Genomic DNA, 17,289 nt, shown 5'->3' on the forward strand with positions numbered 1-17,289 from the left:
GATCACACCTCGTATACCTGACTATGTACATGCAATATTATAACTGGGAGAAAATTTTTGTTTACCATCTAACAACATTAAAGTGATCATAATAGAGATGATAAAAAATATTGAGAATAATTTTCGCAAAATTGAAACTATTAACATAGCGGACGTGAGAAATAAATTCATCACATACATTAATAACATAAGTTTAAAAAAAAAACAATAGAAAAAAGCTAGGTAATATATTCAAATTATCAAACAAATTTGTTAGGGAAAATCCGAACATTATTTATACTCATGCAGACAAAGACAACATAGTAGTAGCGATGGACAAAAGCGATTATATAACTAAAATGTTGACTTTACTTGAAGATAAAGATACGTATACATTAATTACACGCAATCCGGTAAATAAAATCATTTCTAAACTCAATGAATTACTAAAAAGATGTAAAACAATATATTAACGATAACAAATATAAATGGTTGAACAGTTCCAATCCGATTTTGCCAAGAGCATACGGAGTACCTAAAGTACACAAAGTTAATCCTCTACGCATTATCATTGCAACGATAGGTAGTCCACTACATAATTTGGCCACGTACTTGCATGGCATTCTTCAGGAGAGTTTAACTAAAAATGAGTACACAGTAAGTAATAATTTCCAAGTCACGAGAATGACTGAACAATTAAAAATTAAGAATGACGTTAGCTATTTTCTTTGGATGCTGTATCTTTATACACTAATATTCCTATTGATTTGGCTATCACGGGTCTGAATAATAGATGGGATCAGATAAAAAAGAAATCGAAACTTAACAAAAATGAATTCATTACAGCTATACGATTAGTATTGGAATCTACATATTTCTCTTTTAATGATTCTTACTATAGACAAACATTCGGTATTCCAATGGGCTCTCCATTTATAATGAACATAGTATTACAAGACTTAGAAAATAAATGTATTAATAGTTTAACGTTAAAACCTAGCTTTTACATGAGATACACTGACGACATAGCATTAGCGACCAATAATAATAATATAACTAATATTTTGAATGAATTTAACAAGTGTCATGCTCGACTGCAGTTTACGTTAGAAGAGGAGAAAGATAAATTAAATTTTTTGGACGTAACTTTAATTAAGAATAATAACAACAAAATCAGTTACGATTAGTATCAGAAGCCAACAAACATCATCAGGTAAATTTCTTAACTACTTTTCGCAACATACTTTATCACAAAAAATAGGTGTAATGTATAATTTAATTAATAGAGTGCTACTTTTATCTCATCCTAGGTTCCACAAAGTTAATTTAGATAAGGTAGTAAAAATGCTACTATTAAATGGATATCCATTACAATTAATAATTAACACTATGAGAAAAAGGATTTATAAGAAAATGGACACAAGTAATCAAAGTAATCACAATAATAATGTAGCTGAACAATTGACCAATATTAATAATATTAAGTTTTTCACGATGCCATTTATTTCGAGTTTGGGTAATAAAATAAAAAATCTTTTTAGTAAATATATATATAAGGATATTAAAATAGCATACAAAGGCATTAACAAAGCATAATCAAGGTACAAAAAGACAAAATTAATAAAATACTTCACAGTAATGTTGTGTATAAAATATCTTGTGGTGGATGCAATGCTACGTCCGTTGGTCAAACGGGTAGAACTTTAAAAACTAGAATTGCAGAACATAGAAATCATATTAATTGGAACACACAACAAAAATCAGTAATTACAGATCAAAGATTGGATTTCTCACATGAATTTAAGTGGGATGACATAAAAATTCTTGATGAAGAAATAACTTTGAATAAACGTCTCACATCTGAAATGATACATATTCATAGACAAGAAAATAGCTTAAATTTACAGACTGATACGGAGAGATTGAGTTCAGCATGTTCGTTGGTTAAAGTTTAGTTTTTAATCTTTTTGTTATGTATTATTGATGGTCATATGAATCATATGTATATTTGACATAGAAGAATAGGTTATACGCGAGCGAGAACAGTTGCTTGTTGACTATCGACATGTATAGCGATCATCATACATACCATGGTATAAAGACAAGGGTATGCTCATCCCGTGGAAACCCACTGCGCATCTCAACAAGCTTACGTCAAGGAGAGAAAGAGAGAAGTTTATATGTATACACAACCCCTCTCTTTCTCTCCTTCGAAACGTGACGTATGTTGGTTGAATGTCACGTGGTACCTATATGCGCATAAGCATACCCTTGTTCTTGTATCATGATACATACTAACAATATATCATGTAAATTGATTTATAATAATTAGTTAATTTCTATATATATTAAATTATATATATATATATATATATATATATATATATAATGAAACAAGTTGCTGATAATAAGGATGCGATCATTTAGTGTTCTAGGAAGCACATTGATGTAGTTGTAGTATCTAAGAAATGTTGATAAGGATCCGATACAAGGATTGAGAAACGTATATTTTATTATAATAAAGAATTTAATACATAATTACAACCGGTGTTTGGACTCGAAGTGGCATGAAATACATTTAGATCTTTTGCTATCGTAACCCAAATATTATCCAATTTCGAAATAATTTTCTGACCGTCCACTATCAAGCGGTCTTTATAATTAGTTAATGTGTCGATGAGAGCATGCTTATCTATTGTCGTTGGTCTTCCACGTGCAGACATGATGCTAATCCAACGATAACCCTTGGGCACAATCGTACGAGACGTAATTATCACAACCGTACGAGACGCAATGAAAATAAGATAAATATTCGTACGAAAAATCGGTACGAAACCACGAACGAAAAAAAACTTAAAAAAAGAATAAAACACTACTCGCACACTATACACCCGAAATCCGGAACGAACGATAAACCGAAACACGAAAATCGAAATACGGAAACCACGACGTGATACTTCGACCGTGATCCAGCAATAATTGGCCCAAACGTAACAACCAGGCGGGCGGAGGGAAGGGAGACCAGAATATCTGGAGACAGCGCGACGATGTAAACCAGTGGTCGCAAGCATGGTGGAAAGATAACATGGTGTGTGCAGTTTGCGAGCGTCTCTCTCTAATTCTTTGCCCTCTCGCTTCTTTCTCGACGTTCAGTATACAGTGCTGTCAACCTAAAGACAAAAAAACGTTGTCTTTGTTGCACGCACGCATTTAACCTCTATCGGTTTCTTTTTATCATGTACAGTGTCAACATAAAAGCGCAAGGACGATAAAAAAGACAATTTTAATGTTAAATAAATTTTTTCATCGGATGTAGTATTATTACAATCTAAAAATAACAGCTAATATAATAAAGAAGGATAATAAAAGATGATATATAATTATACATAAACATAATTTATAAATGAAAAATATGTGTAATATAAAGAATTAACAAAGGATAATAAATTATATATAATTACATGTGAACAATTCTTTTAAGCAGTTCTTTCTCCAAACTTGTTCTTTTTCTAAAAGAAATAATACGAAAATTATCCTTTTAAATATTTTTGATGTTTTCTCATTAGTATTATTATGTCATATAAATTACTGTATAAGAAAAGAATGTATAATTATATAAAAGGGAGAAGGATAAATATGTATTAATATGAATATGTATTTCGTATATAATTATATATGTTTATTTATATTTTGCTCTTTTTTGTAACGTTGGAAATAATTTTTTTCATTTTTTTCTTCTTTTTTCTTTCTTCATTTTTTAGATATTGCTTTTTATTAATTTCTTTAATTCTTATGTAAGTTCTTGTACAAAAAGTTGTAGCACCTCATCTGGAATGCAAGATGAATTGTATTCTGTATCTTGTTTGACGAGTGCAATCTCCTTCTGTATTACTAAATCCTCTTCAGAGAAGTAATTTTTATGAAAATCGTTAAAACATCTTTCGATGATCTCACTTATATGAATAAGTTCATCAGAAGGATACGTCAGGTAACCTTTGGAGACACAATGAATCCAATTTACATCCGTACTGTCAACAGCAATACTAATTGGTTTTCCCAAATGAGGATATTTTTTTTTTAAGCGATGTACAACGTATCCCGTAACATATTTCAAGCCGGCTTCTTGTACAATATTACTCGATGCGCTTTCAGAGTACAATTTGCATAACTCTGTACAATCAGATTCGAATATTAGATCGTCATCATCATCCATGTTTTTCTCGTCATCGTTATTATGTGCAGAATCTTCTTCTAACTGCTCCGGTGAAATGTTTATAATATTCGAAAATAATTCTTCTGTTAGAATTATTTCGTTTTGCGAATGATCTTCATTTTCTAAATAACTGTAGTCGTTAGATGCATTACAAATGATATCAGTGAGTTTACAATTGTCCTGAGATGTTTCACATGATGAGCTTTTCGGCATTGATATGGATGGTGATGGGATATTCGAAGCTATTATCATTGATGGAATTTCCGACAAACTTGATGAGTCGATGGTTGAAGATATACAGCTTGTATCTACATCTTCAGAATTTCGATTTAGGGTAAACACTGCATGACTATGTTTACCTAGAATGTACCATCTCAAGCGATATCTAAATTCATATCCTGACGGATGATCTTTACAGGAGCCCATAGCTCTTATGTAGGTAAAAAAGTTTTCTAGTACATCCTGCTGAAGATGTCGTGTCAAAATATACTGAAACTCCTCAGGATATTTATTTTTAAGATAGCCATACAATTCTCGAAGCGAAGCATTACTAATTAGAATGCCTTTTTGGAAAGGCATGAGCGATTTTCTAGAACCAACTTTCATATTTTGAATATAAAGATCCATTAATATTAGTATCGATTCTTGATTCTGAAGGTTCATTCCGAAGCCGTTCACTCCTGAATGCGCACCATATTTCTGCTGCGAATTATGCACGTCAAACCAGTTATTAACAGTCAAAACGAAATCAGAGAATTTTTTATAATCAGACACATTTATAAGTCCATTATCACCAGCCCATTTAATCACCTTTGCCACTGTATGAGACCAAATTCGTGCCGCTGGCTTAACAGCTTGCCTCAGTGAATGATGTGCGTCCAATATCTGTTGTGTTAAACGATGTGCAACACGAAGATCGCTTGAGTTGCTCAAGTCAATAATGGCTTGTAAAACCTCAACTTTAAATGCTTTACTGCAATTTTGAAGTAAAAAACCATCGTCGACAAACCAATTTCGCAGTAGTTTTAGTAAATGGGGAACATCAGCAAAAACAAATATTTTGCTATCTTTCAGCACAGAATGCGTGAAAAAGTGATTTTCCGGCGTAATATGTAATTCTTTCCACACTCCTTTATTACCCATATCACTGGTTGTTGCTACTACTTCGTATCCAGCATCATACAAACGACATACAGCTTCCATTAAAATATCTTTCGTCATTGGTTGGTCAAACTTGTAGTAAATTGGCTGTTTCCAGTTTCCTAGTAAACCACGAGCCATAATAACTTGAACTTTTCCATAAGGACCAACCTTTTTTTCAATTTTTGAATCGAACTGAACATCGGAACTTACAGACATTTCATCGAAAGTGAGAACTGTGATTTTTTCCAATGATGTTAACGTTTTACCTTTTTCTCGCATTACTGCGAGAACATCGGACAAAAATCCCTCTCGAATATCAAATTTCCGTAAAACCCATCTTCTTAATGAAGCCAGCGATGGTAAAGGGAAATTGAGCTTCAGTCGGAAATATCTGTATGCTTTTGGACTAACACTGCGAAATGAGATTGCCGAGGTATAATCGTCTATTGACCACCGAATCCATTTTCGATTTTCTAGAATGCATCTAATTTGTCCTTCCGTAAAATAACGTTGCAATAATTGTGTCATTTCATTCTCTATTGTCTTTTTCAAATTTTGTTTTTCAAGATCAGATATCGTCAGTTTCATTTGAAAATCATTAATTATTACTTGCATTTCTTTTTTTTCTTTTATTAAATTTTGAATTTCTTCATCTTTTTGTGCTAATTGCAATCGTAAAGTTTGGCATTCTTTTTCAATTTCTTGCATTTCATCCGAATGATGGTTTCTGGATTGTAAATGAAACTTATTGATTGATCGATGATGTTCTAATTCAATTTTTAGCAATGTCATTGATTTGTGTGGATCTTCATTTTGTGTCGATGTGTGGGTGCTATTACTTTGTTCCATCATAAATCTGAAATAACATCATTTCGTTTAGTATTTACTTAGTTATCGTAACAGTCATGAAAAATTGTATATGTATTACAGTATACCGTAAGCGTACCGTTGTTTAGGAATGCATGGAGAAGTGTTTTCGCTATAGTATTCTCCTATCAGTTTTTTCGGTTTTATAGCTCTATTATTTGTAGCTCGTTTCTCCGTTCGTTTATAAATACTGCGATGACCATGCCAATATTTTACTCTTTGCGATCTGTTAAAAAATGTAAACAGTTAAATAAGAATTCTTATAAATTTTTAATATCTGTTCAATGAAATATAACAAAGAATGGACTATATTTCATAAATTATAAACATACCTTCTTGGAAAAGTCTTAAATACACTATCGGACGCATAAAATGTGCTTTTTGGCGTTTCCGAGATAGTCCTATTATCCATCCAATCTCTACAAAAATATGAAGATATTATTATCTGTCGTTCATATTAATTTAATATTATTTTCAAGCCATGTTGCCATTCTTACCTTCGACTTTTGGGTGTTTCGACAGTCACAGTCTCTGATACGTTGAATGGCTCAGGACTAGCATTTTCAGGACTGACATTTAATGATATTAACGAGTCATCAGCATCAATCTGAAAAGTGCTGACAGGATTCTTATTACTGCTTGATCCTTCGTCTGTGCTTCTATGGATGTTGGTAGGAAGCAGGAATTCTCTACGAATAACATTACAGTCCCTGGTAACAGTATCCATTCTGAAAAATAAAAGAATCATTAATTCTTATTATTTTGAAAATATTACAATACAAGCAATGAAATATATTTCACAACATCTATCATTTATTGATATATTTACCTATTTTCCATTGCAGTTAACATAATTGTAGGACATGCAGTTGGCAAAAGGAGTCTTCTTGCATTTGTACATTTTCCAGACCTCTGAACCCTTCCTGTATGAAATGATTCTTTCGTAAAATGAGCTGAACATATCCTTGCTGAAAGTTTGCTACATATAATGTGTGACACATCCTGGTAATAGATCTGAGTATTCACTAATTCAAATTAAGAGAACAATTATATTTTCTTACTCTTTTCCTTTTAAATACTTTAAATATGTTACACATTAATTATTCAGTTACTACAAATATTATACTATAATTATAAAATATATGTACATTTTTATAATCCTTATAGAACCACTTACCATTTTTTATAGAGAAAGGTAAGCAAACCTCCCCAATTTTCAGAAACCAGCCTTCACGTATTACTTCATTCGTTGGTAATGAAAAGAAGCTCACTTCTGTCTTACAACAATTTTCACGGCGATTTGGGCACGATTTTACAATGCACCGAACCATACTGATAATTGTCTTGTAATAAGGTTAAAATTATAAATTACGTTGCTCCGCGTTGTCACGTTGCTACCAAAACGGTAGTAACCAATTCTTAAAGCAAACAAAAGGACAACGTACATGGATGTGACAAGGATGCATTCAATTCAGTTGTAGCAACCTCATTTATTTCTTCGCAGTTGGCAAGTCTATGTACTGAACGTTATTCCGACGCGAAAGTAGACGTGGTTTCCGAGTTCTGCACACACCATGTTATCTTTCCACCATGGGTCGCAAGGATTTGCACATTTCGGGCCGATTCCAGCGCGCGACCCCCACCCAGGGATGCCAGACCATTGTCGATTTACGACATCGAGACTAACGCCATCCGGCAGCGGCCTGGCACAACTGATAGCAACACAAGCACGAGTCCGTGTCCGTGTGACTTGGTAGTTAGAAGCGTGTCGACTATATCGCCGACCTTTTCGAACTCGTTCTCATTGTTTGGTCTTGTCGGCGCGCTGAGAGCGAGAGAGAACATGCCTTCGCTTTCGTAGCTTCACTCAAGCGACCGAAATATGTTCTCTCGGTCACTCGGCGTGTATCAAGAGATATTCTAGATAACATACAGGGTGTCTCGACCTTTTTGGCCAATCACTTTTGTGTAGATAGAGCGGACTAAACTGAGTCGAAAAGTCCTCTACCATTTTGCAATTTTCGCAATAGTTAACAAGATATTAATTACTAAAGATTGCAAAATATTGGTCTTGAATAATTTTTTACTCAAATACTATCAACTTTACAGAAAAACTGCAACAGACAAAAATTATTTATTTTCTCTCAAAAGTTCTGAGAATTTTTTCAGAATTTTTTAATATTGCATTTTCTTATGTTGGTAAAAATAAGAAAATGCTGTACTTAAAAGTTGATAAAAAATTCTGGAAAAATACTCAAAACTTTATGAGAAGAAAATAAATAATTTTTGTCTCTTGCAGTTTTTCTGTGAAGTTGATAGTATTTGAGTAAAAAATTATTGAAAAATTATCCTTGGCACTTTAAACGATATTTGAACATTTACTATTGATAAATATCAAGAAACGCCAATAATTGGGGGGGGGGTTAAAGTTAGATATTATAAATGCAATACAAATTCTTAATTTTTAAATTTAATTATCTCAGATGTGACTGTGCGCCGTTCGAACGTTAACCACAATCAATCTGAGATGTTAATAACATAAATACGATGAGGCACCGAAACATTCGCGCGCGCGCGCGCGCGCGGACATTCCTATATATGAAATAATCCCCCCCTAAATTAATTTAGTAAAGAACTTATTGCGAAAAATATTATCTCAGCCAGGATTTACTATTGAATTATACCTTACAGTTTTTCATTCTTTTCACTTTTATTGAAGTTTTTATTCATGTATAGGGGTGACCACGTCTCGATTGGACACCACCAATCACAACGACCGGTGCTTAGGAGCTTTGTAGTCTCAAGCGCTGTGAGTGACTCGTGTCCAATTGAGCAGTGTCCAACTGAGTGCCACCCTATTCAAGTATATAATTTTAATACAAATATTGACAAACACAAAAACTTTTAATTATTATAATTTAACAAATAATTGACCTCTGTGAAGCTGGCCCCACTTTTTCCAAAAATTGAAAAAATAAGTAGAGTTCTTGCCCCCTCAAGAGTTCTAGAGTTCTCTATCAATTTTAGAAATAGTTCCGTCGATTAAAGGGGTGAAAACACCATTTGAAATATCGGATTGAAACCAACTTCACGATTTCGAAACTTTGAAGGGCTATAACTTCTTTAGAACTTTCATCCATATAGAACAATCGATAGAACTCTTTGGGGGGCAAACAGAACTCTCAAGAAAGTAATGGATTTCGAAAAAAAAATTTTTTCAAAAAAAATTAATTTTTTTGTTTTTGATCTCAGCTGTTTCATTATTAAGGATTATCGTTAGAACTCTTTGGGGGGCTGTCAGAATTCATTACAGGATGCCGAAAATCTAAGAAAAAGTTTTTTTTTCAATAAATTTTTTTGAAATTTTTTTTTTTGGAAACCATTATTTTCTTGAGAGTTCTGTTTGCCCCCCAAAGAGTTCTAACGATTATCCTCAATAACCGATGCACTGAAACCGATATCTAAAAAGTTCTAGGGCTTTGAACTTACCTGCGTGGACTTAGAAAAATTTCAAAAATTGAAACTTCAAGGCCCTAGAACTTTTTAGATATCGGTTTCAGCGCATCGGTTATTAAGGATAATCGTTAGAACTCTTTGGGGTGCAAACAGAACTCTAAAGAAAGTACCGGATTTCCGAAAAAACTTTTTAAGCTGCGTGGACTTAGAAAAATTTCAAAAATTGAAACTTTGAGGCCCAAGAATTGTTTAGATATTTGTTGTACTTACAATTAGAAGAGTTCTAAGGTGCAATTTTCAGTGTTCTAAAATTCTGTAATTATCGGTTTCACCATATAGTTCCTTACGTATTAGAACTACGTAGAAAATTTTATATTTAAAATTACTATAATGTAGTTGTAGCTACGGTCTTCATGTAAATTTTATAAGTTTAAATGCTATAGTTTTTTTTAAAAAACAATAATATAACGTAATTTTTACACTTTTTTATTGTAAAAATTTTTTATTAAATTCAAATATACCTAGCAAATTTTGTTTGCGTACCATAGTAAAAATTAACTGTTTTCATGTTAGAATATGGCTTAACAAAATAATTACTTTATTTAGATGATAGAAATTAGTATTACCATAGTAAAAGTTAAGTCGGAATCATGTGAGAGTCCATCGAAAATACAAGACATAGTAAAGTGTAATTTAAAATTGTATTAAAACTTAATATAAAATTTTCTCCGTGTAGGATTCCATTCATTGACTCTGGTCCGAATCGGACCCGCACTTCCTTTGCGAGATGAGGTTTCGGAAGTGTTATTTTTCCGGTGTTAGGTTGTTATTCTAATGTCGAACCTTGATGGTGATCGATGCATATATCTACTGATATAAGGGTCCTACTTTTTAACGCCGGTTCCGAATGGCGGTGGCAGATATATATACTCTCGATGGTTTGCCATTCCCTTCGGAGAGGTTGCAATCTGATCAAAGACCTCACATTGTTCGTATGGGAAGATATCTTTCTGCGTATTTGGCTATTAATTTTTGGAATATGTTGTAGTTATTGTTATTCTACGCAAATGTCTCAATAGACAGAATTTGGTCTTTGGATCTACAAGTCTTGAAAGGTCGTTAAAGGTTTCACATGTAAAAGTATATAGGTTTTTGACTCAAATATGTGGCACGGTCGAATGCATGCTGCGTGCGTTCGTGCGTGTGTGCGTGTATGCGCGCGTGCGTATGTGTGCGCGCGCGCGCGCGCGCGTGTGTGTGTTGTGTGTGTGTGTATCAGCAGAGATAAGGACGGTTCGTCACTTCCGTAGTATTTAGTGACTCCAAACCCTCTCTACCGTGTACGTGTGTATGCGCGTACACATGCACATGCACGCACACGCATTCGCGACCAAGTCACATATGCCTAGTCGAAAAGGCTATACTTTTGCATGTTAAATCTGGACCTTTGAAGACTCGTAGCACCGAAACGGTACATAGGATTATAATGTGCCTATTGAGACATTTGTTCAGAACGACGAGACCTACAACATATTTAAAAATTAGCTAAATCCGTAGTAAGATTTTTTTTCGTAATGGTGCGAGGGTTTTTCGTGTTTTGTGCATTTTCGTGTCTTATTTGTTTTTTTTAATATAAAATATCGCGTGGGGACATAACTCTTGGTTCATTGTTACAACTGATCTTTTTGATGCTATATCATCGTATTTGTACTATTCGGAACCAGTGTATGTGCATGCAATGTAATGCTCATCGGCATAGTCTCCGCTATATTTTATATATGACACGATGCTTATCAAGTAATATTTGTGGCCATCAGCAATAATGGTTTTTGCTACATTTTCAAGTGTGTATTGAGGTGGTTGCATACCTAATGAATGTATGTAATTGATATCTGTCAATATGCTAGTGTCAACTATTAGATGCGGACCATACATAATATTACGATTTACTATTTTTTTACAACTATTGCATATTGTTTCTCGTTTCGTAATGATATCGTCATCGATAGCTGTTTGGATGTTTTGCAGACCATTTCGTAATATTTCGTCAACATTTATGTTACACGTTGGCGACGTTTTCCTATAATTATGACCGCACTCAACACATTCGTACGCGGTTGTACAGCTGGGCATATTTTGGAAAAGGTACTCTGCGAGGTGTGCTGCGTTACAGTTTGCGTTTAAGAACGATATGCTGCGAGTACATGATTTTTTAGAAAAGATGGGTATGTCACATAAAATTATTGCTCTTGCACAATAATCACTTGCAACGATTTTTCCACGCTTTAATATTTCCGTTATAAGTTTTATAAAGGCATTTGTTTGATGTAACGTTTCTATAGTTGTTTTATAACTATGCATACCCATTCCACTTGCGATAATTTGTAGGATGGAATCAAATGTGCAAGTTTCACGTACTACAATTTGTAGTTATTTACCGTCGTCGCATTGCACAAACTGCCATTTTTTAAAAACGGGATGCCTACAGTTTTGTCGACAAAATCTCAATCAATGCATGGCGTTAAGTAATTTGTCCATTTTTGACTTTGATTATTTCCCGATGTCTCACTTTTTACTTTACATCGCCAATTTTCTATTTCATTTAACGATACCTGTATATCATCTTGTGGATCACATTGACGCATATATTTTACAGATTCTACTGTATCTTGCGAGTTTGAGTCATCTTTGTGTGTCTTTTTATCTTGATTTAAAGCATTGCACGTCAATCTGAGTCTACCATCAAGATATTGTAAATAATGCAAAATAAATTCATCTACTCGCAATGGTAATTCGTTTTTAAATACCCTAGTCTTTATTTGGAAAAATTCAGCTTCAACAAAAGACGATGTAGCAATTTGCGAACCACACTTGAAGTAGGGTCTCATTATGCCCGTCCATAAAGGTACGTAATGCATCAAATGTTTTATTTTTAAAGCAGCTTCGACATTGTAATATACGTTTACAATACTGCCATTATTGGATGTATTGGCAATTTCTTGGGCTTGCATAAATACATTTTCAGCCCAATTTTTCCAATCTCCTGCAATGATTTCGTCATAATCGTTACAATCATCGTGTTCTTCTGCTTGTTCGTCAATCGTTGTGCCTTTAATAGCACTATTTAGCTTCGACAGGTGTACTTGAGATTGTAATGAAATACCATTTTCGTCTGTGCCTATTTCGTCGCTTAACGCTACGACTAATATTGATTTTAAAAAATCATGTAATTCGTTAAAATTGTTTATTTGATAGGCTCTTCCTAAGCACCTTAAAAAAAAATTGTTTAATTTTAATTGTCTTGCTTTTCAGACATTCCCACCTGGCAATCATCGCTACAAAATGATTAACATCCAGCCTTATGAAACATGACGGAATCATCTCGGAATTATCAGTTATAATATTATAACAAATCTGCATATAATGATTGAGATTGACGCAACCTGCAAATATACGCGCAACTGCAATTAAAATTGCTTTTCCAAAATCCGTTATTATAATTCGAGGTATTAGAGCACCATCTTTTAGAATTTCCGAGAAAAAATAACTTATTATAGATGCATCTTGCTTTGCAAATATCATTTGGAAGGTAGGACAATTACCCAATTTGGAAATGCATACACATTCATATAAAAATAAATAAGCAGATTTTTTATCATTAGGAAGGCGTAACTTCTTACCTATCCCACCAGTAGCATCTACAGTGAAAGCGCAATTAGGATCTTGCTTATACGCTTTTTTATATATTAATTGTTGCTCTTGACTCCAATACATACAATAGAATGGACCTATTCCTATATTACGAATGGTTCTGGATAATGTAGTATGTTTTGCAATTTGTAGATTTTTAATGGGATCATTACTTTGCAATTGCAAACGTCTATCCGATTCAGCTTGTTTCGCTTTACGCAAAACGGTTGCGTCAAATAAAATAGGTGGAACATCATCGCCAAATGTTATCAATCTGTTAGCCTCTTCATTGCGCCGTACGTTGGCATCTTTATTTGTATCTACCAATTCGGCAGCAATTTTCTCACACAGTGCAAAATTTTAATTGTCTTTTTTTCTTATGGATAATTTCTGCAGAAAAGTCAATTAATTTACAATTAAAAATCACATCGCTTGCCCTTGCAGGCTTAGCAGATAAAGTGTCAACAAGTTGCGCATTACATTCTTTGCAATAACCCTTAACTTTTGCGTAATATTTAGCATTATTATTAGTGAATATTTTGGCACGCTTAAAAGTAAATGCGCATGGTAACTTGACTTGTTGCCATATTTTTTCTGCAAAAATATGAGTCCATTTGTGTTCGGGATTTTATGTACTTTAAATTTGTAATCGCCGCCTCCTTTCTCTTCCATGATTATATGGCTTGAGTGAGGGAAATTAGTTCCTAGATTCTAGTTTGTATGGCGCTGTTTGTAATGCGCTGAGTGTACGGTGTCCTTCTTGGTGAGCTCGAGTAGAGTTGGCACCACTGTCTCTCGGTGGTGGCTTTATTATTATTCTTCTTCGTTACCGTTCTTTATATATAAACGGTTGTGTTGCGTATGATCATCCATCGTAGTACATTTAGTGAGCAAATAAATAATTGTAAACCTTGCGAAGTGTTGTCATTGCTGTAAATCAAGTAGCGGATATTCATATTGTATGATATCCCGGAGCCGTAAATTTTTTCGGCGTTCAATTTCTAACATTTTGGTCCTTCGAGCCGGATCCTCACCATATTGGATTCGAAATCATTCCAGACACACGACATCGCAAGTATTCATACAAGCTCACAAATACATACTACATTCGAGTAGTATTCGGTGGCGTGTCCGAGCGTAAGCTAGATAACGCAAATTGCTCGGAAGTTATATATCGATAATTATTATCCAAGTCATTGGAAGCAACAGAGCTCAGTCAGAGCATTATACATACGCAACACATATACTTTGTGCATGGCAAGGTATATCAAGAGGGCTATTCAAGCAGTACATGAGATCTTTGATCTGGGGTGCGTTCCGTTTCTCGCATGATGCGCATAATGCATCGTTTATCCTTGTTGCTCACCAAAAGTTAAACAAGGACAATGGATGCATCATGCACATCATGCGCGATACGGAACACACCACTGGAAGCAGCTCAAGTTCTATACGTCACAATCGGCAGAGGTTATGAGAAGGCAGTGTGACAACATTGAGGTTACCAGGCATCCGTCAAGCTAATTTGTATCAGGACAATGCTATAGACATCTTCAACAGGATAGGCTAAGGGATATTCGCCAAAGGGATCTTCGCCAACCAATTGCCACTCATTGGAGCTTCATAACAGGCATCGAGGAGAACAGAACGGTGACACTATCGCCAACCATTGTATTTCTAAAGTGAATCACCTTTGTTTTTTAGTATTACACCAATGTATGGTTTTTATTACCTTTAAGTCATTGTGTAATAGTTTGTCAGTATTCAACTATTATTTTTATATCAAACATCACAATAATGAATGTAAATTCGTTAAAGGCCAAGCGAAGGTCAATTAAGGCTTCGTGCACGTGCATAAGAACATATGTTGATTCAATTCAGGCTGTTGATCAAGGAATTTATATTCAATTACAGCTTAGAAAAGACAAATTATCATCTTATTGGAATATTTTTGAAGAAACGCAATCCAGCCTTGAGGCATTGAAACGGACCCTGAATCGAATGAACGTGAATTGTTCGAGACTATCTACTATGATCTGATGGCTCGACTGATTAGTTTAATGGATAGTTTTCAAACCACGCAAGTTCAAGAGCAGGTAATGTGGCATCCAATCAAAACGTATCACACAGAACTTCTAACATTAAACTTCCCCGTTTGAACTTACCAGTGTTCACTGGCAAATATTCTGAATGGACACCATTCGCTCAGATGTTTCAGGCCATGATTTCTGAAAACAACAAGTTATCCAATGTCGAAAAATTACAATATTTGCGATCATCATTATCAGGCGACGCATCTGATTCAGTCGAGTCATTGGATTTAACAGGCGAGAATTTTATGGTTGCATGGCGCATTTTATCAAAGCGTTACGACCGAATTCGTGTCATTGTCCAGTCGCATATTCAAGTAGTTATGGACATTCCGTGCATTAGGAAGGAGTCATTCAGAACTTAAATCACTAATTAATATTACAATAAAGCACGTGAATGCCTTAAAGTCACTCAAACGTCCAGTCGACAAATGGGATGATATTCTTATTCAAATTCTAGGTAATAAACTTGACTCTAAGACCTTTCGTGATTGGGAGGATACGTTACAGTCTGATCAAATACCCACCACTGATCAATTCATAGAATTTGTGTTGAAGAAATGTAATACACTCGAGTCAGTTAGCAGCAAGGAGAATATCTCCACCAATGGTAAGGCCAATCAAGGTAACTCTCGTAGGTCAGCCATCAGTTGTGCAGCCTCAGTAAGTTTAAAATGCACCTTTTGTAATAAGAATCATCTTATCTATTCGTGCCAGGCCTTTTTAACACTGTCAGTTGTACGTAGATTGGAGGAAATAAAGAAACGTAAGCTGTGCATAAATTGTCTCAAATCCAAGAGTCACATAGCAGCGCAGTGTACATCTGGTACATGTAGAACCTGTCAACTAAAGCATAACACTCTTTTACATATAGACAAGCAGGGCAGCTCAAAGTCTATTACGACGGATGGATCACCGTCTAATCAGCCTGTGGCATCTGAAACAGTCAATTCTCAGACAGTAGTCACTCATCACATGAGCAATTGCGATAACAAGTATATGATGCTGTCAACTGCATTAGTCGATGCATTTGATGCTGCAGGAAAGAGGGTATCATGTAGGGTGTTATTGGACAATGGTTCACAGGCTAATTTGATTACCCGAGAATTCTTATTCAAGCTAAGTGTCACAACCAAACAACATCAGGTATCTATCGTCGGGATAAATCAATTAGTTAGCAGCGCAAACGAAATCGCCACTATCACAATTCAGTCGCGCACTAACAGTTTTCGTTTAAGCATAGATTGTATAGTTACGGAAAGAATTATCGGATCGATTCCAATGGTACATATCAATAAACGAGCTATCAATCTGCCTAAAAATATTAGATTTGCAGACCCACAATTCAATGTACCATCAGAGGTTCAATTGTTGTTAGGTGTTGATGTTTTTTGGCAATTGTTGTGTATCGGTCAAATCAAGTCATCTTCAAATAATCCTACTTTACAGAAAATACATCTTGGATGGATTCTAGCAGGATCCATCAACAATACATATTTAAAGAGTAACAGTCAGGGAGACACGATGACGAGTTGCCTAATGTCTGTAGATATTTCCAACAATAAACTTGAACATTCATTAACAAAATTTTGGGAGTTTGAACATAATCTTTCGAATCAAGTCACTCTATCACCAAGTGAGCGTGAATGTGAAGAATACTTCTTAAAAACGATTGCAAGAGATGATGAAGATCGATTCGTTGTCACTTTACCGATCAAATCCGCACAACTTCAGCAACTTGGTGAATCTAGAAGCATAGCGTTGCGCAGACTATATAATTTAGAGAAACAGTTCAAACACAATGTTCAGTTACAAACTGATTATATGAATTTTCTACAAGAATATTTAAAATTA

The sequence above is a fragment of the Trachymyrmex cornetzi genome, unplaced genomic scaffold (assembly GCF_001594075.2).
Source record: "Trachymyrmex cornetzi isolate Tcor2-1 unplaced genomic scaffold, Tcor1.1 scaffold719, whole genome shotgun sequence".
NCBI lineage: Eukaryota > Metazoa > Arthropoda > Insecta > Hymenoptera > Formicidae > Trachymyrmex > Trachymyrmex cornetzi.